Source organism: Simochromis diagramma, unplaced genomic scaffold (assembly GCF_900408965.1).
Source record: "Simochromis diagramma unplaced genomic scaffold, fSimDia1.1 OVJJ01000426.1, whole genome shotgun sequence".
Lineage (NCBI taxonomy): Eukaryota > Metazoa > Chordata > Actinopteri > Cichliformes > Cichlidae > Simochromis > Simochromis diagramma.
In genome coordinates, this window is record NW_024387170.1 from 1990538 (window position 1) to 2014861 (window position 24324).

The 24324-nt window shown below is 43.5% G+C and overlaps 2 long non-coding RNA genes across 2 annotated transcripts; both read left to right on the plus strand.

Moving 5' to 3' along the window:
• The first annotated feature begins 16083 nt into the window (after positions 1-16083).
• Positions 16084-17456, plus strand: LOC120744649. The gene is made up of 2 exons (XR_005698419.1): positions 16084-16904; positions 17098-17456. It is a non-coding gene; the product is annotated as an uncharacterized LOC120744649 (long non-coding RNA).
• Positions 17457-18702: 1246 nt separating this feature from the next.
• LOC120744654 lies at positions 18703-22324 on the plus strand. Its single transcript, XR_005698424.1, has 3 exons — positions 18703-20240; positions 21657-21768; positions 21889-22324. It is a non-coding gene; the product is annotated as an uncharacterized LOC120744654 (long non-coding RNA).
• Positions 22325-24324: the final 2000 nt, after the last annotated feature.

Below are 24324 nucleotides of genomic sequence, written 5' to 3' on the forward strand. Positions count from 1 at the left end.
TGGGACCTGGTAATGTAAATTTTGCTATCAGGCAGTGATTCCTCCTCAGAGAATTTACATTACAATGCTCCAACTATGCATGTTCCCCAGGTTGAGAATATCAAAGGAGTATAACAGGAATGTCAACTCAGCTATTGGGTCTCCAGCTGTCCATGTGTGTATTGGAGTAAAATCTAGTTTAAAGTTAACTCCCATCCATCCATATGTTAGAGCAGAGCAGGAGGCTCGTAGCAAAGGCCTGGCCAGTACAGGGCTCACAGGATGCTGGTGGCTCAGGTTCGACACGATCACGATGCTCATGCGTTCTGGTGTCCTCGAAGTCTCGGGCTGCAGAGGGTATACAGAGTTATTATGCAGTTTGATATAGAACAGTAGGAATGATTTCCTGCATTCTTTTTGGTAGTAGGGTCGAATCAGTGTAAGGTAAAAGTAGCTCTGCTGCCTCAGAAGTATGGAGTGGAGCAGGTGAGGTGGATTATCCATGATGGAAAGAAGTCTGTTTAGTGAGCTCCTATCCCTCACTGACTCAAACGCCTCCAAATTCTGACCAGTGATGGTTCCAGCCTTATGGATTAGTTTGTTCAATGTCAGGCGAGAGAAGCTGTTCCTTCATGGTAACATGGATTGAACTGCACCACCTTTCTTCAATAAATACTTCAATCCCTCCAGTCTTTTTCTTACCATTCATCTTGGCATCTCCGTCAACCCGAACACTGAAAAAGCTGAATTTATCCATCTTATTAGCCAAAGACCTCATGTTCCCCATGATGCCCAGTGAAACGGAGTTTACATGTCCTTCTCATTGCTTTAACTCTTGCTCCACCCGGCACCTGCAATGTCTCCTCTTGAGTTTCTGCTAGATGACCAGTCTGGCTCTGGACAGCAGCTTGTTTTGGAGAGCACTAGTAGCTGGTCCCAAGTGTATGTGAATACAGAGTGACCGCTTAGCATGAAAAAAACAAACTATTAAGAAAAACACAAAGTACCAGAAACTCCAGGAGCTGCTGCAGAAGTCTGCCAAGCACACAGTCGGTCAGAAAGCAACCCTAAATCCTTCTTTTTTTGCCTGCTCCTTTAGGGCCCTTCCTCTTCTCCTCCTGCCTGACAGCTCCATATTCAACATCCTTTGTCCAGGATATCAATTGTCCCTTCTTCTCAGGAAGGACAATCTACTAACCATATGTTACAAGGGTAACTGAACCTTGTGCTACATTAATATAATAATGAAGTAAAATTGACGATAGTACAAATATTACTCATATTCTAATGAAAGTACTCAGTCATCTGTTAAGTAGGAGACATGCAGCAAAAGATCATTTTTTAAAATAACTATTTTCTGTTGCCTGCATTTTAGAGGGGCCTTTGCCTCCACACATAAACAGTAAAATGAGTTACAGTAGGAGTCAGCAGGTTAGGGAACCATAAGTTCTGTACAGTGGCTCAGCTTAGAGAAAAGAATCGCAACTCACAGTCACTTCTCATAATAAGCTCCACTGGGTTTGCTTTGTGTGCAGGCTGCGATCAGCTGACCTGCTCCTCTTTGTGGATTTACACAACTGAATTTAAGAAGATGTTTGCAGTTGGCTGATGTCCATCCTCAACAAGAAGAACAACACTCTTGACTCCATTTGTATGTCACAGCTCCCACATCTGTTCGTACTTAAGGTGGCCCTCTGGAAGGGAAGGCTCCCTTGTCCATATACGGCAGACATCTAGGCGCCATGCACACTCCAAAGGTCACAGATCACACATATGTCAACACGTATGTTCACATATTATAACAACATTAAACTGTGTACATTAGACCTACTTTATGAATACCAGAACCATATGCTGAGCCTAGATTTGTGTTAATGTGGAGGTATCAGTACAGGTCGGGGTGCATGTCTCTGTCGATTCATCTGTGTGTGTGCTTGTATTTCAATTCAATTATGAGCAGCACTTTGGCAATAGTGGGAAGGAAAAACTCCCTTTTAACAGGAAGAAACCTCCAGCAGAACTCAGGGAGGGGCGGGGCCATCTGCTGCGACCGGTTGGGGTGAGAGAAGGAAGACAGGATAAAGACATGCTGTGGAAGAGAGACAGAGGTTAATAACAGATATGATTCAATGCAGAGAGGTCTATTAACACATAGTGAGTGAGAAAGGTGACTGGAAAGGAAAAACTCAATGCATCATGGGAATCCCCCGGCAGCCTACGTCTATTGCAGCATAACTAAGGGAGGATTCAGGGTCACCTGGTCCAGCCCTAACTATATGCTTTAGCAAAAAGGAAAGTTTGAAGCCTAATCTTAAAAGTAGAGATAGTTTCTGTCTCCTGAATCCAAACTGGAAGCTGGTTCCACAGAAGAGGGGCCTGAAAACTGAAGGCTCTGCCTCCCATTCTACTTTTAAATACTCTAGGAACAACAAGTAGGCCTGCAGAGCGAGAGCAAAGTGCTCTAATAGGGTGATATGGTACTACAAGGTCATTAAGATAAGATGGGGCCTGATTATTTAAGACCTTGTATGTGAGGAGCAGGATTTTGAATTCTGGATTTAACAGGAAGCCAATGAAGGGAAGCCAAAACAGGAGAAATCTGCTCTCTCTTTCTAGTCCCTGTCAGGACTCTTGCTGCAGCATTTTGGATTAGCTGAAGGCTTTTCAGTGAGTTTTTAGGACTTCCTGATAACAATGAATTACAGTCGTCCAGCCTGGAAGTAATAAATGCATGAACTAGTTTTTCAGCGTCACTCTGAGACAGGATATTTCTAATTTTAGAGATGTTGCACAAATGGAAGAACGCAGTCTTACATATTTGTTTAATATGTGCGTTGAAGGACATGTCCTGGTCAAAAATGACTCCAAGGTTCCTCACAGTGTTACTGGAGGCCAAGGTAATGCCATCCAGAGTAAGAATCTGGTTAGATACCATATTTCTGAGATTTTCAGGGCCGAGTACAATAACCTCAGTTTGATCTGAATTAAGAAGCAGAAAGTTAGCGGCCATCCAGGTCTTTATGTCTTTAAGACATTCCTGCAGTTTAACTCATTGGTGTGTGTTACCTGGCTTCATGGATAGATAGAGCTGGGTGTCATCTGCATAGCAGTGTAAATGTATGCTATGTCTTCTAATGATGCTGCCTAAGGGAAGCATGTATAATGTAAACAGAATTGGTCCTAGCACTGAACCCTGTGGAACTCCATAATTAACCTCAGTGTGTGAAGAGGACTCTCCATTTACATGTACAAACTGGAGTCTATTAGATAGATATGATACAAACCACTGCAGCACAGTACCTGTAATACCTACAGCATGTTCTAATCGCTCTAATAGGATATTATGGTCGACAGTATCGAATGCTGCACTGAGGTCTAGCAGGAGAAGCAGAGAGATGAGTCCACTGTCAGAGGCCATAAGAAGATCATTTGTAACCTTCACTAAAGCTGTTTCTGTGCTGTGCTGAGCTCTGAAACCTGACTGAAACTCTTCCAATAAGCCATTCCTCTGCAGATGATCTGTTAGCTGTTTGACAACTACTCTTTCAAGGATGTTTGATATGAAAGGAAGGTTGGAGATTGGCCTATAATTAGCTAAGACTGCTGGGTCTAGAGATGCTTTTTGAGTAAAGGTTTAACTACAGCCAGCTTGAAGGCCTGTGGTACATAGCTGATTATTAGAGATAGGTTGATCGTATTTAAGATCGAAGCATTAATTAATGGCAGGACTTCTTTGAGCAGTTTTGTAGGAATGGGGTCTAAAAGACACGTTGATGGTTTAGAGGAAGTAATTATTGAAGTTAACTCAGAAAGATCAATTGGAGAAAAAGAGTCTAACTTAACATCAATGGTACTAAAAGTAGCTGTAGATGATATTACATCTGTGGGATGTGTTATGTTTACATACACTGCTAAGATGGTGAAGGGTTGCTTCACAGGGGGACTGAATATGAACATATACTCAGTTACCAGTAGGGGGCTCTGTGACTGATAGTGATAGAAGGATAGAAGAAGAAAAGAGTATTGTGGTATGTTTTGGATGGCTAACTACTGCTGAATACACGGTCAATTATAAACCAAGCTCCATCTCCGTTCTTCTGTCTAAACACCACAAATTGGTGACGAGGATGAGTGCATCAGTTCCGAGTCCACCATCTTTTCTTCCACATGTGGGTGAGCTGCGGATTCCATTTACTACATGGCGGAAAATATTCGACAATTACATGCTAGTAATCAATGCCACGGGAGACGCATGGCCGGATGCTAGGAAACGCGCTGTTTTGCTACACTGCTTGGGCCCGGAGGGACAGCGGTTATTCTACACGTTACCGGAGCAAGGTGATACATATGCTGACGCCATGAGCGCACTTTGTGCCGAAAGTGAATGTCGTGGCGTGCCGTCATACATTCAGACAGCGTATTCAACGAGCGGATGAGACTGTTTCTCAGTATGTGGTGGCTCTGAGAGCGTCAGCTTCATCTTGTAACTTTGGACAAATGGAAAGTGAAATGACAAGAGATCAGTTAATCTCCAATGCTCATCTCAGCGCTGTGAAAGACAAACTGTTACTGGAGGATGATCTCACACTGGATGAGGCTCTAACTATTGCAGGCCAGGTGGAAGCAGCAGTCAGAAACGCTACTCTACTCCACTCCCGGCTCGTTTCCGACCGCGCCAGTTCAGACAGTCGATGTGGCAAATTCTCACTCTCACCAGAAGAGAGGACCTCGCCCTGCTAAAGGCTGCACTCCGGACCAGCGCAAACGGGGAGGTTCAAAGCAGCAGCAGCGGAAGTGCTTCAGGTGTGGTTCTCACAAGCAGTTAGCTAATGATAATAACTGCCCGGCTGCTTCTTCAAAATGCAACAACTGCGGGAAAAAGGGACATTTTGCCAAGGTATGTAAGTCGTCAGTCAGTGAAGTGAGAGAAGTAGTGGGTCCAGAATTGGCAGTACTTTGCGTGCAAGATGCTAAAATGTTGGCAGCTATTCAAGATAAGCTTACCTGCACTGTCGACATTGAAACTGTACAAGGTAATTCTCAGACGGTAGAGCTGATAGTAGACACTGGAGCTTCTGTGTCTATTCTGCCAGAAACTATCTACAGACAGTATTTTGCAGGCTGTTCACTGGTGCGACCTAAAGTCAAGCTAGTTACTTATGCTAAAGATGAGTTAGCTGTGATGGGTTGTCTGCCCGCATCAGTTGCGCTGCATGCACAGAATAAAAAAGTTCCTGCTTCCTTCTACATTGTCAAAGCTGGTTCCCCGCTATTAGGCCTCGACCTCATTAGAGCACTGAACGTCTGCATCGTCGGAGGCAAAGTGGACCGCATTCAGGATGAAACTGCAGATGAGCCGGATTCTACTAACCAGAAGTCTGCTGTATACAATGTTGATCCTATTTCACCAGCTCAACTTGGATGTGTTAAAGGGTTCATCCATAAAGTACAGGTAAACAACAATGTGCAGCCTGTACGTCAAAAGCTGAGACGCCTGCCATTAAGTGTACGTACAGAGGTGTCAGCAGAACTCTCTCGCTTACTCAAAGCTGGCATAATTGAAAGGATCGATGCAGCTGAGTGGGTGAGTCCTCTGGTCGTGGCCCGGAAGCGCAAAAGGGAGTTGAGACTGTGAACCCAATAAGAGTATCATTGCTGACTGCCATCCTCTTCCTCATATGGAGGATCTGTTTTCTGAGTTGGCGGGTGCCACTCACTACAGCCAGATTGACCTGAGCTCAGCATACCACCAATTACCTTTGCATCCGGAGAGCCACAAGCTGACTGCTTTCATCACTCATGAGGCACTGTTCCAGTTCACACGTGTTCCATTTGCCCTAGCATCAGCACCTTCGGCTTTCCAGAAAATGATGCAAACGGTCCTGAAAGATCTGCCTGGTGTTTGCAACTACTTGGATGACATCATCATCTATGGAACATCAAAGGAGGTGCATGATACACGCCTGCAAGCTGTTCTCCAATGTCTCAGAGATGTCAGCCTGCAGATTAATACTGGGAAAAGTTCCTTCTGCCAGTCACACATTACATTCCTGGGCCATGTAATCTCAAAGGAAGGCCTACGTCCAAGCCAACATCACCTTACTGCTATTGCTGAGGCTCCTGCTCCAAAGGATATGGCTGCATTGCGCTCGTTCCTGGGTTTGTCATCCTGGTTCAGTAAATTTATTCCAGATTATGCTACACTGGTGGAGCCACTGCGACAGCTGCTGAAGACAGACATGAGGGTTGAACTCCAGTGGAATGAGGCAGCACACGAGAGCTTCAGTAACCTGAAAAAACTCCTTCTGAAAAGTCCTGCACTTGCCGTCTATGACCCTGACTTACCTGCTTTTATCACCACAGACGCATCAGACTACGGGCTAGGCGCTGTGTTGACGCAGTTACATCCAGATCAAGTGGAACGGGTTGTGGCGTTCGCCTCCCGAACTCTGTCTCCTGCTGAAAGAAAGTACTCCACCACAGAAAAGGAAGCGTTAGCCTGTGTCTGGGCGGTGGAAAGATGGCGTACATATGTATGGGGCCGCAGATTCACGCTTCGTACTGACCACCAAGCTCTTACTACCCTTCTCAGCACCAAGGGTATGAACAGAGTGGGCATGAGAATCGCCAAGTGGATCATCATCATGGCCTTGCCATATTGGTCCATTTGATTGACCTTTATTATAATTATGTATTTATTTTATTTTCGTTTTTTAAAGACGGGACAGACATGACTGGGGGATAGGACAGGGAGAAAGAATGAAAGAAAGAGAGGGAGAGAAAGGGGGGAAGAAAAAAAAACAAAGAACAAACAAACAAACAAACAAACAAAACACCTGGGTCACCTGTATGGAGATAAAAAACCAGAAGAGAAAACAAACAACAAAGAGCAACATAATAAAAACAACACCATCACAATAAACTAGCTAACAGTAGATAACAGTAGATACTTTTTTAATTTTACCTGTTGAGAATGAAAAAAGAAAACAAGCAGAAGAAAACGAGAGCAATAGAATAAACAACATCACGATGATATATGGGAATATAACAGTAAATACTAAATATTAAACATTATTGTGCAGCACGTAATATCGACAGCGCACAGTGTGCTTTGAGGTAGGAGCCAAAAAGGGTGTAGTTTGTGTGTGTGAGCACCCGTGTGTACACCTGTGAGCATGAACGCGCTCGTTTTTAAAAGGTTCCTTCATGTAATGATCTGCTAGAGGGTGTGGGGGGGCCACAGCCCCGTCCACCAGGGCATGAAGCAGGTATGGAGGAGATCAAAACTCCAGACATCCAGAGGCCCCCAGAACACAACAGACCAAGGAAGACTAACAGAGGGGCAGCCGCGCCACTATCTCAGAAAGAGCTGAGGAGAGTCCCAGATGAGGGGTCACTCAGCAGCTGCGGAGCAGAAGCCAGGGGGAGTTGCAGTGACACGCCCGTGAGCTCCGCCGGCAGCCAGCTGTGCCAGAGTGACCGAGCCCCAGGCCGAGAGGCCGGGGACACCCCACCTCCGAAGTGGCCCGAGCGAGCCCCAGGTTCCAGGCCCCGATAAGCAGCCACCAAGGAGTGAGCCGGTGTGTACCTGGACGCCCATCCCCGGACACAAAGAACCACCAACACACCGACACCTGAGGGAGTCCGCCACTGGCAGGGGAGTGGTGGGGGAGATAGGCCTCCATACCTTGGAGGACCTGGGATGTCCCCAGAGAGGTAGCGTCTGATACCCGACCTGACATATGGACACAGACAAACAGGCACACACAGATACAAACATCCATTCTGCCGAGCAGAGAATGCTGAGCTGCCGCAGGCTGGTAAAGAGGTTGAAAACAGCACAAGAGAGACTCCTAAAAAACCTTCTGTTCCTAACAGACCGAGACAGTTATCAGCTTGGACCAAGGATTATGTAATGAAGTAGTTAAAAAAAGAAAAGAAAAGTGGGAAAATAACACACTTGAGCTGTTGGATGGTAATGTTAATAATAATAATAATAATAATAATAATAATAATAATAAATTTTATTTATGAGCGCCTTTCAAGTCACCCAAGGACACTTTACAATAGGATAAAACACTTAGTAAAACAATGGCAGAATAAGAACAATAAAACAAAAGCACAAGATAAAATGAACAAACAGTGTGTTCACAGTGAATATGCATATTTGAACAGATGAGTTTTGAGTTGGGATTTAAACTGGGGGAGAGAACCAGTGTTTCTTATTTCTGAGGGTAGGCAGTTCCACAGCCTGGGAGCAGAGCAGCTGAAAGCTCTGCTTCCCATGGTGGTGAGGCGGAAGGAAGGTACAGCAAGCTGGATAGAAGAAGAAGATCGAAGTGAACGGGCAGAACAAGTGGTGGTTAACAGGTCAGAAAGGTAAGGAGGAGCGAGGTTATGAATGGCCTTGAAGGTGAGCAGAAGAAGTTTGAATATTATCCGGAATTTCACAGGGAGCCAGTGAAGTTCCTGAAGAACAGGTGATGTGCTGGCAGGAGGGGTTCTAGTGATAATGCGAGCAGCAGAGTTCTGAACCAGTTGAAGCTTATGGAGGGACTTTTGGCGGAGACCATGCAGAAGAGAATGGCAGTAGAAAATACGGGAGGTAACAAGACTGTGGACAAGAATGGACGTAGACTGGGTGGAAAGAGAAGGAAGCAATATGTTAATGTTACGTGGATGGAAGTAGGCAGAATGGGTGAGATTATTGATGTGAGATTTATAGGAAAGTGAACTGGCCTGGATGACACCAAGGCTCTTAACCTGAGGAGAAGGGAAAACTGTGGAGTTATCGATGGTGAGTGAGAAATGGTTCGCCTTTAATGTTAAGTTCCATACTGCTAGTTCTGAGGTCCAAGTATAATAGATGATTGATTTACTATGATTTATTTGTGAAGTTTTGTGACTTAAGGTTGTTAAGTTACTACAGTAACCTTAACTGTACAAGTATTCATTATAAAGGACGATTTAGGCACCATGACAAGATGGGTATGTTGAGATCACAGGTATAGTTCAAACACCCAGTAGTGTTATAAGTGAAATAGGTTCAGCAAGCAGTGTTGAAAATGCTGTCTGGTTGCAAAGTCTACTACTGATAATGTTATGTGCAAATAGTAATGTTACCATGCTAAGTAAGTAATAATGAGGTAGTAGAATTCTGTGAGAATGAGGAGAGATGTTATGTTTACATACACTGAAGGGTTGATGGTGAAGGGTTGCTTTACGGGGGGACTGAATATGAACATACTCAGTTACCAGTAGGGGGCTCTGTGACTGATAGTGATAGAAGGATAGAAGAAGAAAAGAGTATTGTGGTATGTTTTGGATGGCTAACTACTGCTGAATACACGTTCCATTATAAACCAAGCTCCGTCTCCATTCTTCTGTCTAAACACCACAGGATGATTATTAGTAATTTTTTCTCTAATGATAAAAGTGTTATTTGTGAAGAAGTTCATGAAGTCATTACTAGGTAACATTAAAGGGATGGTTGGCTCAACAGAGCTCTGACTGTTTGTCAGCCTGGCTACAGAGCTGAAGAGAAACCTGGGGTTGTTCTTATTTTCTTCAATCAGTGATGAATAGTAAGATGTTCTGGCTTTGCGGAGGGCTTTCTTATAAAGCAGCAAACTATTTCTCCAGGCTAAATGATGATCCTCTAAATTTGTGACACGCCATTTCCTCTCCAGCTTACGAGTCATCTGCTTTAGGCTACGTGTTTGAGAATTATACCACGGAGTCAGGTACTTCTGATTAGAGACCTTAGTTTTCACTGGAGCTACAGTATCCAGAGTCGTACGTAGTGAGGAGGTGAAATTATTAACAAGATAATCGACCTCTGTTGGGGTAGCGTTCAGGTAGCTGCTCTGCTCTGTGTTGGTACAGGGCATTGAAGATGATAACAGTGGGTGGATTATATTCTTAAACTTAGTTACAGCGCTTTCAGAAAGACATCTACTGTGATGAAGTCTACTCTCCACCACTGTGTAATCAATTATTGTAAATGTAAATGTTATCAGGAAATGATCAGACATGAGAGGGTTTTCAGGAAACCTTTTAACATATGTTAAAACAAGATCTAGAGTGTGATTAAAGTGGTGGGTGGGTTCTTTTACATTTTGAGAGAAGCCAATTGAGTCTAATAACAGATTAAATGCCATGTTGAGGCTGTCATTTTTAGCATCTACATGGATGTTAAAATCACCCACAATAATTATTTTATCTGAGCTCAGAACTAAATTAGATATAAAGTCTGAGAAATCAGACAGAAACTCTGTGTAAGGCCCAGGTGGACGATAGATGATAACAAGTAAGACTGGTTTCTGAGTTTCACAGCTGGGGTGGACAATGTTAAGCATCAGGCTTTCAAATGAATTAAAAGTCTGTCTTGGTCTTTCATTAATTAATAGGCTGGTGTGAAAAATTGCTGCCACACCGCCCCCTTGGCCTGTGCTTCGAGGTTTCTGGTAGTTAGAATGACTCGGGGGTGTTGATTCATTTAAACTAACATAATAATCCTGCTGCAACCAGGTTTCTGTAAGGCAGAGTAAATCAATTTGGTGATCAATTATTAAGTCATGTACTAACAGAGACTTGGAGGAGAGAGACCTAATATTTAATAATCCACATTTCACTGTTTTACTCTTTGGTTCAGATGTGGATACTGTATTGTTCTTTCTTTGTGATTGTTTATGTTTAAGTTTTTTGTTGCTGGTTTTTAGTTTGTTTTTTGTCTGTTTGGGAGCTGACACAGTCTCTATGGAGATGGGTTTTTGGGGGGGTAGCAGGAGGAGAGAAGCTGCAGAGAGGCGTGTAAGACTGCAACTCTGCTTCCTGGTCCCAACTCTGGATAGTCATATTTGTGTGTCGTTATGTGCAACTATATATTTTATTATATCTATGGATGATACATGTGTATATGCTGTGTGTATATGTGTATTTATACAATTAAAAAATATGTACACATATATATGTATTTATATGTGTGTGAAAGAAAAGCACACACATATAAAAAGAAAAGTTGTCAGAAAAATAAATACTCAAGTACAGTACAGATATCTGACAATTCTACTTAAGTACAGTAACAAAGTACTTGTACTTTGAAATGTGATTACTTCTGTTCTTGATGCAGTTTTTTATTTTACATATGGATATTACTTTTAACAAAGTAATAGTAAAAGTAATACGTCCACACTGTAGACTGCACCACTACTTTTCTCCTCCTCCTTTTTCTCCTCCAGTTGAGCTACTGGGAACAGCACTCTACAAGAACCGGATTTCGATTCCCAAACGTGACATCAGATAGAAAGACCGTCAGGCTGCAGCATATGAAAAATGACTCTAACTATTTAGTGTTTAATTGCCTGTCATTTTATTTAGTGAAGCTTTACTGAAGGTGCTGGAACACTGGGTTGTTCTGGCCAACTTTAACCACTGCATATATGATTGTGTGATGTTACATTGTTCAGGGAAACAGCAAAAAAGCAAGAGCTGCATGTCAGACTTGACAGGCCTCTTTGGGCATGTTGAATTTTAAGGTTCATCCCAGTACAAGTAGAAAAAGACTCAACAGTCATGGCTTATTAAAGACGTGCCATGAACATGGCAGTAATTTTCAGCAAAAACCAAACATGGGACACAAACAGTGGTACAATGGTGATTTGTTTTGCTACTGGATGACCTCGCCCTGCATGGCAAAGTATCCTTGAGCAAGGTACTGAACCCTGAGTTACTCCTGATGTATTTATTGAAGTGTGATTACTCAATAGTAAGGACAGAGACTAAGAAAAAAATGCTTGTATGAATGTGTGTGAGTGAGACATGCTGTATAACAGTCCTTTGAACGCTCATGTAGAGAAAGAAAGTGCTATGCAAGAACAGGACGAGTTTAAAAAAATGTCTTGATATATAAAGCCTTAGAAGTGAAAGAGCATGTAGTTAGTTAGCATGCAGAGCAGACAAAGTTACCCTGTGCATGTTGCAGGTGTCACAGCTGCTGTCTTCCATATTCAAAGATTGTGCCAACCTAACCCAGCGGTTTATCTGAATGTACACTCTCAGCTGTTGCCTTAAACATGTTTACACAATACAATTCAACATCATCATTCACACAAAGACACTTTAAAGTGATTGTCATGGTGATTCTACCGTAGAAAGATGAGCAGATAGAAATAGAGGCTGCACCCTGACTGCTCATCCCTTTGTTATCTGTTGAAGTTCAGCAGCGGCTGACTTTTTCACAGGTCAGCATCCACTCAGCTTTAACATCACTCTGTGAAGGAAATCTCCGTCCCGGGTTTCTCCGTGGATCGGGTTTCCTCCGAGGCGTGATCACCGATAAGCAGAGTTTTGTCCTTTCCTTATAAGACTCCTAATTATTCAAAGTAACGCTCAGGTATGCCGTTCAGCGGGTTAGTTACAGCGCCGGGAGTAGCTTGGGAGAACAAAGTGATACATAGACTGTTTCAGGTTGCTCTCCCACAATCAACTCAAAGGTTTATTCAGTATACAACAGTTTATATAGAAGAAAAAAAGGTTCGTGTGTCAGCATGTTCTCAGTTCAAACCGGTACAGACCAAATAAGGAAACGTCTTCCTGCCTTCTGAGCAAAGAAGTATCCTTTGTGTAGTTTATCAGTTCAGCTACAATTTATGATCATCCCAGCAAAATACACTCCTAGACATAGAATACAGAGTTCTTCATTAGTGAATTCTGAAACAAACCACCTGGCCTTTAACAAGCTCTTTTCTAGGAGATAAAGAAGGGAGGATGGGAGTAAGGAAGTGATCTCTGTGGTGTTTTCAACCTTGAGGTACCATCCTGTGATTCTTACACATTAATTCTTGGGTCAGAGAGAAAGAGAAAAACAACTAGTAAATGGGCCTTATTGAGTAACAGTTTTCCTGTATAATATCACTACAAAACAATATCCTGTAAATGCTACCATGGTATCAAAATATCACAACAGTTCCCTCCTTTTATCATGAAATGATAACATAGTATAAAGACAGAATGTAATAACATAATCTAAAGACAAATCATAAATGTGAAACAAATCATAAATGTAACTAGTCCTTCGAGTAAGCTTAATATCAAAAATTCTGAGAGCGTATACATGGTATCACACAACAGACAATAATTATCAAAAACATGCGGCAACGGTTACAAAGGCTACAATTAGTTCCTTCCATTTTCCAAACGTGTCCTGTAGCCACTTATCTAGCCACTGACCGTGGCCTGTATTGGCAATTAGTTCTATCTTCAATGCTTCAAGTCTATTCATAGCTTGTGTGAATGAACCGTTAGGGGCGGTATTATTGGGAATGAAAGTACAGCATACATCAACGGTTACTAGACCACAGGTACCGGTCCAATTAACAGGTAAGGCTAGTCTAAGAGTATTGTTGCACAACCAATAACCGTTAGGGATTTCTCTAGTTAGGCGCGTGACCATGTGTGATTTAACTAACTCCCCCCAGTCAGTATCATTTAATACACCTTCTGGGGGAACAATGATCGATTCTCCGCTCGAACTTGAACTGTGTGTGTGTTCCTCCAGATATGATAAAACTTCAGCCACAGAGACAGCTAGCCATGTCTCATTACAGCGTGCACCTGGGGAGTCAGAGAAAAATGTATAGTTATCCTTTGTATAATCTATGTGTGTGTCTGGGCCAGTTAACTTTAGTCTGCGCAGACATATCATACTAGTATTAAAATGGAAAGGGATCCGTCCTAGGGGTAGTGAGGGCTTTAACCTAGTCTTAGGGCGTTTCATTGGGGCGCAGGTCCCTGCCGTGTCATTAGATAACTTCAATAATTCGCCTAATGGAGTCTCAGGGTTAGTTGGTGTGTGTGTGTGTCTAAGTAAGCAGTCGAGAGGGCTCAGAGTCAACTGTAAAGTGTCTTTAAGGAGAGCATTATCTCCGCCGATTTTCTCTAGTCCCTCAGTGAGGGGGAAACCGGATATGGGGTATCCTACTATTACCTGTTCTGGATTACCTTTTGAACAGACATAACAATTACTGTTTCCTAAATCACGAGCGGCTGTTCTGGCATTTTCATACCAGGAGTTAACTCCTGCTCTAGAGGGCGCATAAAATGGTTTATTAGTTGCATCTATGTTGCTATTTACTGATTGTGAGGAGCGTATTAAGTAGGTGTCTCGCAAAATAGAGCATGAGGTATTGTCAGCAAAATACGACCTGCAAAAATGTGAACATGGTTGCAGTCTACAATACAAAATAGTAAAAAAAAATCCTAAAGTTAATGCGATAGATATGATAAATAACCTAAATATATAAGACAATATATAAGAAAAACAGTTCTTCAGTCGTCTCCTGGCCTGGTCCCAGGTTCGAGAGACATATAATGAGCGCCGTGTGATGACAATGGGCATTTCATTTTCTCCATTATCAGGATGGAATGAGTCTAGCTTTATCAGATTAGACATCCTGTGGTACTCTCGGCTTTCTGTTCCTGCTGGATGTTTGAGTACCTTGTTGTTGTTCAGGTGAAGCATCAAAGAGCTCTCTGAGTCTTGGCTGTTTCAGGCGTTGTGTGTTAATCAGTGATTGCGTGTGTGTAGGTGGATTGGATCCGGGCGTTGGCTCGCCGGAGATGTCATCTACCCGTGTGTATTTATTTGTTCTAGTTCCCGGCGCTGGCCCGCCTGAGTCGTCGTCTGCTTGATCCGACGCCTGAGATGGTCTGGTTGGGCTGGTCTTAACCCTGCTGGCATGAATCCACTGAGGTTGTCCGTCTGTGAGGATGCTGGTTCTTCGTCACTGCCAGTACAGTCTGGGGGCTGGAAAACGCGCGGCCTCCCTGAGTGTCCTTGGTTTTAGCGACTTCACCAACACCGCGTCTCCTTGTCTCCACTGGTGGAACTGTGGAGGGGAAAGGCTGAGAGAGACAAACTTTCTGATAGTTACTATTCAGTGTTTCTACCAGATTGTGAACATAGTCGGACAATGCAGTATCTACATCACCTTCTACTAGCGGTGCCCCTCTGGAAGCTGACCATGGTGTTGGAAATAGTCTTATTTCAAATGGAGATAATTTGGTTACTGCAGATGGAGTCATAATGTATGAAATGGAAAATCTGGTTGTGGTAAATGCTGATGTTTCGCTTTTGGTCTCCCTACATTAGTTCGTGCACATGTTAGACAGGTTGCTAATATGCTTGTTACTGCATGCGATGTTTTCTCAATTACAAATCTTGATTTTATTGCCCCTATTACCCCTCTTTGTCCGACATGACTCACACAGTGAAAATGTCGGACAAGGACTGGCATCAGGGAATATGGGAGGGCAATCAAACCCTCAAAATTTTGTATAGGCCATCTCTGTCATCTAAGGTACAGTCATTATCCTCCCAATAGGTGTAATCACATGCAGAGGCTTGCTCTTGTATAAAGTTTAAATCAACATTTGTTTTTAAATAGTCTGGGAGTGTAACAAGTGGCAGCTGTAGGGGCACAGATAATACTTCCTGCGGAGGTGGGAGCTGTGATGCAGCTGCAGCCTTGGCTGTCACGTCTGCTAAGGCATTACCTGTTGCTTCGTCTGTGTCAGCTGTACTGTGTCCTTTCGTTTTTACAACTGCAACGGCCGATGGTAGCTGTATAGCCTGAAAAAGTCTTTGAACAAAATCAGAATTTAGCAATTGATTTTCCATCAGCAGATCTAAATCCTCTTTGTCTCCACAATGTGCCAAAGTCATGTACGACGCCAAATGCATAGCGGCTGTCTGTATAAATTGTCACACGCCTATCCAAATGGAGCTCAGAGGCGCGTATTAAAGCCATGAGCTCTGCTTTTTGTGCTGAGTGAAATGGTAATGAGTGAGCCTCTAGTATGATGTCAGGCAATGTTACCACTGAATAGCCTCAAAGAAATGAGTTGTCATTCGGCCTTGAACAGGACCTGTCCACATAAACCGTGGCTGAGTCTGGGATAGGTGTTTGTTCTAAATCTGGACGTGGTGCTGTGGATTCCTGTATACGTGTCATGCAGTCATGAACATCAAGCCTGTCTGAGCCATCCTGTCGGTCATAACAACACAGCATAGGATCAATAAATGTTCTGGCGAATCAGGTGTGCTGCTCGCTTTTATAGTGAGATTTGCATATGTTGTGTAGTTATATTTGCTAGAATGGTCGTGACCTGGTGATTGGTGTGTAGAATAGTGTCATGTGAGAGTGTAAGCTTCTCGCAGTCCCTTATCATGATAGAGCAAGCTGCTACTGCCCTCAGGCAGGCCGGCATTCCCTGAACAATCCACAGGCAGCACCTTTGAGTGGCGGAGGTCAGCACTCCCTTTAATGTATTGAAAGAGGCAGTCATTTCTGTGGATCACAGTATTCGAGGAGGCTTGTCTTTTTTACAACAGTCACGCAGAATGTGGTCATGAAAAGAACAGTCTGGTATCCACTGTCTGCAATAGTTCACCATGCCTAGGAAGGACAACATTTCCTTCTGTGTAGTGGGCCGAGGGACGGAGGTCACAGCTTTGACCCTGTCTGCAGTCATGGAACGTTTTCCGTGAGACAGTGTGAATCCCAAATATTGAACAGAAGTCTGACAGTACTGCATTTTCTTTGCTGATGCTTTGTGGCCAGTCTGTTGGAGGTGCTGGAGAAGCATGTGTGTAGCAGTTTGACATAGTTCCTCACTCGGAGCACAGAGGAGGAGGTCATCCAGTACAGCCCTCCAGAGGAGTGAAGCTGTCCAGGGTAGCACGGACCACTATTGAGAAAGCAGCAGAGCTGTCTACCATGCCTTGGGGCAAACGAGTCCAAGTGTACTGCTTATTTCTATGTGTGAATGCAAATAACGGCTGTGTGTCTTCATGCACAGGTACTGAGAAAAAGGCGGAACACAGGTCCACCACGGTAAAATGTATAGCTGTGGATGGAATAGATGTCAGTATGCTGGGAACGTCTGAGAGGTGGCAGAGGCATAATGACTGCATTAATTTGCCTTAAGTCTTGTATGAAACGCCATACGCCAGGTTTGTTAGGCTTTGGCACAGGATTGACAGGAGTGTGGGCTTTATTGCTCCTATAGTCAATAAATCTCCTATGATGACATCTAGGGCTGAGGCTTTTTCGGCAGAAATGGGACATTGCTTGACATATACTGGCTTGTTGTTTTTCAGCTGTGCGTGATAAGGTGTGCAGTCAATAAATCACTGGTGTGAGCAGTTATCATGTTGTTGAACAGTGTGAGAGAGACAAAAGTGTGGCTCCCAGTCATGGGATTACCTGGTAGTGGCGTCTGTACACGTTTTTTTTTTTTTGGCACAGTGTGTGACATGGAGTACCGGACAAAAAGGATGTTGAGTTCATTCTCTGCTGAGGCGTCCAGCTGACACAGAGGCTGTTCCTTCTCCATCATGTCGGTGCATAGCAAAGAAAAAACATAAGCTGTTATCAGTGTCAGCAAACATTTCACCCTTTGTGTTAAATGAAATACACAAATTCATTTTTGCTCTGGGTGTCTGCGGCTGCTGGAAAACTGAGCTAAATTTGCACCTCTAGCTTGTCTACCTTGTGCTGCTTAAGGCTGCTTAGATGTGGAGCCAGTATTGCGTGCTTCCCGTTGTTGCCAGTTACCTTGACTGGAAGAGCTCTGCTGACGCCTAGTGGCAGGAACTGGTCCTGTGTTTTGTGGTTGAGACCTACAGTGGGGCAAAAAAGTATTTAGTCAGCCACCGCTTGTGCAAGTTCCCCCACTTAAAATGATGACAGAGGTCAGTAATTTGCACCAGAGGTACACTTCAACTGTGAGAGACAGAATGTGAAAAAAAAATCCATGAATCCACATGGTAGGATTTGTAAAGAATTTATTCGTAAATCAGGGTGGAAAATAAGTATTTGGTCACCTCAAACAAGGAAAATCTCTGGCTCTCACAGACCTGTAATGTCTTCTGTAAGAAGCTTTTCTGTCCCCCACTCGTTACCTGTATGAATGGCACCTGTTTGAACTCATCATCTGTATAAAAGACACCTGTCCACAGCCTCAAACAGTCAGACTCCAAACTCCGCCATGGCCAAGACCAAAGAGCTTTCGAAGGACACCAGGAAAAGTATTGTAGACCTGCACCAGACTGGAAAGAGTGAATCTACAATAGGCAAGCAGCTTGGTGTGAAAAAATCAACTGTGGGAGCAATCATCAGAAAATGGAAGACATACAAGACCACTGATAATCTCCCTCGATCTGGGGCTCCACACAAGATCTCATCCCGTGGGGTCAAAATGATCATGAGAACGGTGAGCAAAGATCCCAGAACCACACGGGGGGACCTGGTGAATGTCCTGCAGAGAGCTGGGACCAAAGTAACAAAGGTCACCATCAGTAACACACTACAACGGCAGGGAATCAAATCCCGCAGTGCCAGACGTGTTCCGCTGCTGAAGCCAGTGCATGTCCAGGCCCGTCTGAAGTTTGCCAGAGAGCACATGGATGATACAGCAGAGGATTGGGAGAATGTCATGTGGTCAGACGAAACCAAAGTAGAACTTTTTGGTATAAACTCAACTCGTCGTGTTTGGAGGAAGAAGAATACTGAGTTGCATCCCAAGAACACCATACCTACTGTGAAGCATGGGGGTGGAAACATCATGCTATGGGGCTGTTTTTCTGCCAAGGGGACAGGACGACTGATCACGGATCAGTCGTCCTGTCCCCTTGTGATAAAAACCTCCTAGTGATAAAAACCTCCTTTATTGTAATTCATGCTACTGCTGGGATTAAATTATTTGAAGTGCCTCAATTCTGCCATATAACCATATAGTGTAGTATTAACTGGACACGGCCCTAAAAAATAAAGGCATTAGAGAAGTGTCCCTGGAAGTCAAACGCTGCAGACTCACTCACACTTGCCTGGGAAAAAGTAGATAAGACGGGACCATCTCTGGTGGAAAGTTACTGACACACTGTTGTTTAGACTAGAGTGAGAGAGCTTCTGTAATAAAACTGTCAGGGGCGCACCAGCATTTTGAGATCTGCGGCAACGTGTTGTGCAGGACGCATCTCCCTCCTAGATGTAATAAAGAGTTAAATGGTCTACTGAGCAGTGTTTTGTCTTCCATCGGATGCCTCGGAGGAATCAAAGGAACTCGGTGAAGTGTTGATATTTAACACTACACAAAATCATCAAGCAAATGACAATTAAATGACAGAAAAGTTTTTACTACAGAAATTTCTGTTTTTTTCACGACTACAGTTTAAAAAACGAAAGGAAAAAACTGTGCTGTGTGGGCAATGAGCTGTCAGGGCTTTTACACGTTTATTTCTTACGATTTAAGCACAAAGAGCTGTGCCAACAGATTTCTGTCTTTGTCACAGCAGCTTTTTCTTTATCATGTAGAAAAACAGTTAAATATGTCACTTCTTTACACAGTAAGGGGAGTTTCACTGGTCTGGCATACAGTGGGCTGTATGTGGCCCGCTATGTAAAATGAGTATAAATCTTCATGGTCTGAGAGATGTAGCCCACAAGAATGATTGAGGAATCAGGGCTGGACTGGGAGGAAATCGGCCCTGGCAGTTTTGGTCTAGGTGGCCGATCACGATCGCTCCAGAAAAAGACAGAAATATATAAAAAATAAAATAACATAACATACAGTGGTGTGAAAAAGTGATCACATTTAAATATTACACAACAACACAAGTCAACACAAAATGCACTTTCTAAATGAAAGTGTTTATTATTAAGATAAATTAACTGTGGCGTGTCACAGACCAGAAGATCCTCCAAAGCCAGACATCATGCCAGCATCCTAAGAAATTCAGAAACGAATGAATTGAGATCTGTCAGTGTGGACAGGGTTATAAAGCCATGTCTAAAGCTATGGGACTCCACCAAACCACAGTGAGAGCCATTATCCACAAATGGAAAACATGGAACAGAGGTGAACCTTCCTCGGAGCGGCCGGGCATCCAGCCACGACGCATCCAAGAGGTCACCAAACAGCCCAGAACAAAGAGCTGCACGACTCACTCGCCTCAGTAAAGGTTCGTCACAAAGGGGAAGTAACAAAGTACAAATACTTTGTACTCTACTGTACTAAAGTAGAACTTTCAGATATCTGTGCTTTACTGGAGTATTTTTTACTTTTCCTCATTACATTTTAAACAAATAACTGTACTTTGGACTTCTTACATTTTGTTTTTACTTTTGGTTTAACAAATTTGCAGGGGGTTATTGTTTCTGTCACTCTGAGCGTACAGTCCTCTTTGAAATAATCACCAGGTCTGGAGTGTGGGGCCTCCCTGCTGCTGCGGAGTTGGGGCGGTCTGCCTCCCCCCACCGCAGGGAAAAGGGTAACACCACCTGGGTCTGGGTGCAGTTCCCCCCTCCTGGGGCAAGGGTACCTAGACCCGGTTTGTAGAGTACGCTTGGGGAGTGTGATCGTGTGTACAGCGTCTCTTTATGTCTGTCTCCACGTTGGTTGAGTGTGGAGTAAGTGCATATGAGAGCATGAGGGTGGGAATGGATGTTTGTGTCTGTGTGTGCCTGTATGTCTGTGTCTATATGTCAGGTTGGGTATCAGACGCCACCTCTCTGGGGACATCTCAGGCCCTCCAAGGTTTGGAGGCCTATCTCCCCCCACCACCACTTCCACTGCCAGTGGCGGACTCCCTCAGACATCGGTGCGTTGGTGGTTCTTTGTGTCCGGGGATGGGCGTCCAGGTACACACCGGCTCACTCCTTGGCGGCCGCTTATCGGGGCCTGGAGCCTGGGGCTCGCTCGGGCCACTTCGGAGGTGGGGTGCCCCCGGCCTCTCGGCCTGGGGCTCGGTCACTCTGGCACGGCTGGCTGCCGGCGGAGCTCACGGGCGCGTCACTGCAACTCCCCCTGGCTTCTGCTCCGCGGCTGCTGAGTGAGCCCTCATCTGGGACTCTCCTCAGCTCTTACTGGGACAGTGGCGCGGCTGCCCCTCTGTTGGTCTTCCTTGGTCTCTTGTGTTCTGGGGGCCTCTGGATGTCTGGAGTTTTGATCTCCTCCATACCTGCTTCATGCCCTGGAGGACGGGGCTGTGGCCCCCCCACACCCTCTAGCAGATCATTACATGAAGGAACCTTTTAAAAAAACAAGCGCGTCCATGCTCACAGGTGTACACACGGGTGATCACACCCACAAACTACACCCTTTTTGGCTCCTACCTCAAAGCACACTGTGTTCTGTTGATCTTATGTGCTGCACAATAATGTTTAATATTTAGTATTTACTGTCATATTCCCATATATCATTGTGATGTTGTTTATTCTATTACTCTTGTTCTCTTCTGCTTGTTTTCTTTTTTCTTTCTCAGCAGGTGATCCAGGTGATTGATATATGCATTTTTTTTCTTTTTTTTTTCTTCTGCCCGTTCTGTTGGTTTTTGTCTTTTGCCCTTCTCCCCCGTCCCTCTTCTCAGCTGTTTCTCTTTCCCTCTTTCTTTCTCCCCTTCTTTCCCCCAGTCAAGTCTGTCCCGTATTCAGTAAGTGAAAATAAAATAAACAATAAAAGGTGAATCAAATGGACCATTATGGCAAGGCTGGGATGGTCAATTTGGTAAAGTAAATCCGTTGGGCATCTTTCTTTGCCTTTAGACAATAATTCTGATGGCAAAAGAGCCAAACGGGACAGGCAAAAAAAAAAAAAAAAAAAGAAATAATCACCAGGGGACGCTACATACAAAGAGATGACGTGTGCCACAGTAGCAGGTCCAAGTGGGCCATCTAATGAGCCGTACAGAAGACGATCAAGCATAAAGGGAGTAACATGTTGTGGCAGGTAATTTCAAACGCAACGTTTCTATCAGCTCAACAAACATCAGCAAACACACAAGCTGTTTTTGTGTAGTTTCTCTCACAGTGTGTTGCTAGCTAAAGGTCCAGCTGCTGTATTTCACAGGGACAGAAACGAGTTTGAAATAACTTCACGCAGAGATGGAGAAAGAATACAGGACAGGAAGAGGAGAGCTTATATTTAAAGGTAAGGACTGCTCAGTGGCATTTGATATAAACTGAAAGCTTACATGGAAGTCTTCATGTTCTCATATTGTGAAACACGCTGTAAAGCAAACTAACGGTGTTACTTAAAGAGCACATGAAAGTCCTCTGCAGGTTAGTGCAGGATAATCAGGTTCGTTTACAGTAAAGAACTGTGTGCGACTGATGCTCAATGGCTGTGGTGCTCGTGGTCTGTTACATCAAGTGTAACAGAGATGAATATGAATTTCAGCTGGTGATGCTTAAATGTAGAAAAAAGATGGTGTAACAGTGACCTGTCAGTGTAGAGGGTGGAAATCAGCCAGGACAGAAATACCTGCTTACATCTTGTTGATTTCAGTTTCCAGAGGTGTGGACTCGAGTCACATGACTTGGACTCGAGTCAGACTCGAGTCATTAATTTTATGACTTTAGACTTGACTTGAAAAAATGTTCTAAGACTTGTGACTTGACTTGGACTTTTACACCAATGACTTGGGACTTGAATTGGACTTGAACCGGTTTACTTGAAAAGACTTGATATTTTACCCCAAATATAAAATTTAACATGCATATTATATAGAGATTGAAAATGTGACGTCATTCACGGGTAGAACCGCAAAGGATTCTGGGAACTCGTGGCAAGCGGTACTAGCGCACGCAGGCTTTCAATTAAAATCAGTTATACAGCGATAAAAAGAAACACAAAAATGTCAAGAAGCTGTTGTATTATTAACTGCAATAGCCGGTCGCATGACAGCCACGGGAAGCCGACGGGTAAAGAGATCGGTTGTTATCGGATTACGTCGTTGAAGAGAAATTGTTCGAGCCATGTTTCCGAAGTAACAAAGAGGCGACGGGTGGCCTGGATTGCAGCCATTCAAAGACCAAATATAACGTCCCAGAACACTCCAGCTCACAGGTTAGTCTGCTCCAAGCATTTCCACACAGGTCAGTCTTCTGTTGTAGTTAATACGTCATTTTCATAACATAATTGGTGATATAGGTTACAAGCAAGTCTGGCGCTGAACAGAAATTGTCGCGCTATGCTCCTTTATTTATTGTGCATAAATAGTGAATTGTCCTGACACAATATTGTGTTTCGCTTCTGTTATTATGGTACATTGACAAAAACATATACTTTTATTCACAGGGTAAAACAGTTGTTTTGTATCACCAATCGCCCAGTGCGATTACAACATACAATATTATTGTCACTGCTACATTTCTGTGATGCTACCAGAAATTATTTCCACTGCTAATTAATTACCGTTGAGCTCAAAGGTCCTAAACGGTTAACGAATGTGTATTTATGACGACGATTTGTGAGACTGGTAAACTTATGATACGTACGATGGTCTTTACTTTCTACACGGTGCATTTCAAGGTCCTGTACCCATCCGTCGGTAAACTGTACCTGGGCTTGTTGCAGTGACCGGAAGTTACTAAACTTCATGAGTGTATGCACTCACAAGAACCGTATAATTATAAATATGCTACGATGAGATAGCTGACTTCATCTAACTAGCAAATGTTTTCCAGGCTACGTTGGTGATGCAGGTTTTTTTTTTAAATGATATTTTTTAAAAAAATATCATTTATTTATGTATGATATTTTTGTCATGCGATTTTAAAGCCGGTCCTACAAGCGCATCCAAGAATAACATGCAGCTTATCTCAGAACTGTCGGTGAAAATTATTCTTGGAGCTAGGTTTAATTGAGCTGCATTTTAAAGAGGTGCAATTTCACAATTTGTGTATATTTTCTAAGTTCACTATTTTGTCATGTGTTGAGAAAAACACAGATTTAAAAATTACATGGTCTAATATTTACATTTAGCATATAACTGCAACATGCTTTTTTTTTCGTTTTTTTTTTTAAAGACTCGAAAGGACTTGAAATTCAAAATTTCAGACTTGTGACTTTACTTGGACTTTTACACCAGTGACTTGAGACTCGACTCTGACTTGCCTGACATTACTTGAGACTTGACTTGAGACTTGAGGATAAAGACTTGAGACTTACTTGAGACTTGCAAAACAATGACTTGGTCCCACCTCTGTCAGTTTCTACAAAGAGCCACTGCAGCTGATTTTAGGTTCCCCCACCTGCTAAATCACACTGTGAGATGAAAACCTTGCTGAGCAAAAGGAACAAAGGCTGCGCTCAGTTCTGCCAGAAAGCATCGCAATGATCCCCAAAACTTTTGGGAAAATACTCTGTGGCCTGTTGAACTGTCTCTGCTGCTCGTCTGCAGAAGTGACGAGTATCTCAGCCTTCCACACAGTGAGCCTTTTCTCTTCATTCAGATTGTATCATGGACTTAAGATCTGTTGTTTGATCTTTTCCTTCCACCTC